Below are 1775 nucleotides of genomic sequence, written 5' to 3'. Positions count from 1 at the left end.
GCTCGAGCAAACTCTATTTTCTTGAGTTGACAAATACCAAGGTCTTTTTTAAACATATCTTAAAATGACTCGTGGAATTTTGGTACGTTCGTGCACGTCAATTGTAAAATTCTTTAGTGACCCTCGAGAAAAGGCTGCACATGGATTGCTCATTTTCCACAAGTTTCATTAACGTGTGTTAAAAGTACTATTTGTTTGTTGCTCTCGCCTCAAGTCTTGCAGAAACAAAATCCCAAGTAAAAATACTCTGAGAGTGTTTCCTAGAAATAAAGTGTTTGTGAGCAAGGAATGGGCTTCAGCCAAATATATATGTAGACCTACATGTTTTTGGGCAATTAAGAAAAAAAAGGTCATGAATGTTCAACGAGCTTAATTTCAATTGGTTCAAAGAATCAGGCTTTGTTTTTTTTGGATCCAAAAGTTGCAAATTCGATTGCACAAAAATCTTTTTGCACCAACTCAACAAAATTGAAGAAGTTGTCTTGCTTCTATTTAAATTTTGATTATTTGAACTTCATTTCTTTGTTCAGCTATTTTGGTTTATAAATAGAGTGAAACGAATAGAATTTAGAAAAACAACGATTCAACCAATAAAATCGGCAATACTGATTGAAAGAAGATAGGTTCGCCTCATTTGTTGGTACTTCTTTAAAATGCAAGTCTTAAAGTTACTATTTGTCATGTTATAAATGTTTCTAATGATTGCTAAGGAGCAAGCAAACTGGTTTATTGCGAATGTTGTTGGAAAGAGGAAAATAAAATGAGACTAAACCAGAGAGAGTCGCAAACAATGGGGCAAATCTTTTGAAGGTAAGAATGCACTATGATAAATACAGCGGGATGCCTATCACAAGTAAAAGAATTAAAAATTAATTCTGAATTTACCCTGTAAGCATGTTAGCATAAGACATTATGAAACGTATCTGTATCCGAAGATCTATCAATTAACCTCTGTAGACCCATTGCAGATCATACATTTCATGCAAACTATTGCTAAATAGCTGAAAGGCCTAATCAAGAGATATAGAAAGTACAAGTTTGGATGAGCACATTGCTAATACACTGAATAACCTCCGATGTGTCCTAGCCATTGCTCTATTACATCTAACAATACTGCATAAACTGTGAAACGGATAGCGTGACTCTCGAAAAAGTCGGTCTTGAGTTCCCTTCCCCTCCCGGTCTTTCTTTCCTAAGGAAATTGATCAAATAGATTGCATTCTCCTCCTTGGAGTAACTTGTATCATTATTTTAGCTTTTGTCCGTTTGTTCAACGTCGAGTGGGAAGAAAATGTGAGTTCAAACCAGGTATGTTATAGTAAAGTGAGAGTTACACAAGTAAAACAAAAACTGAATGGGCCAAAGTTTTACTACATACTAAAATGATAAAATAGTGAAAGAAATTTTTGTTCGTTCAAATACCAATTGAAGTTTGTTTGTTTCATCTTCTTGGCCTCCCTTCTTGGGAGCAAAACAGCAAAATTAGTGTATTTCGTTTCTTTCTTGTGGAAAGAGGAACTCAAATTTCATTGCAGGTGCAATGGTGCAATTAGAACGACCCAAAAGTTATTCGGTCTTATTTTTTACCCGTGCGGCATTTGCTTTTTTCACATTTTATTGTATGTTATTGTCTTATCATTTGAGTTTTTTTTCACATTTTATTGTATGTTATTGTCTTATCATTTGAGTTTCTCTAAAGGCTTAGCAAGGAAAATTGGGATAGGATAACGTAATGCACATTCCCTGATTTTCACTTTCAAATCATAGAACCATCA

Source organism: Tigriopus californicus, chromosome 11, assembly GCF_007210705.1.
Source record: "Tigriopus californicus strain San Diego chromosome 11, Tcal_SD_v2.1, whole genome shotgun sequence".
NCBI classification, from domain to species: Eukaryota; Metazoa; Arthropoda; class Copepoda; order Harpacticoida; family Harpacticidae; genus Tigriopus; species Tigriopus californicus.
Note: the sequence above shows the minus strand (reverse complement) of the source record.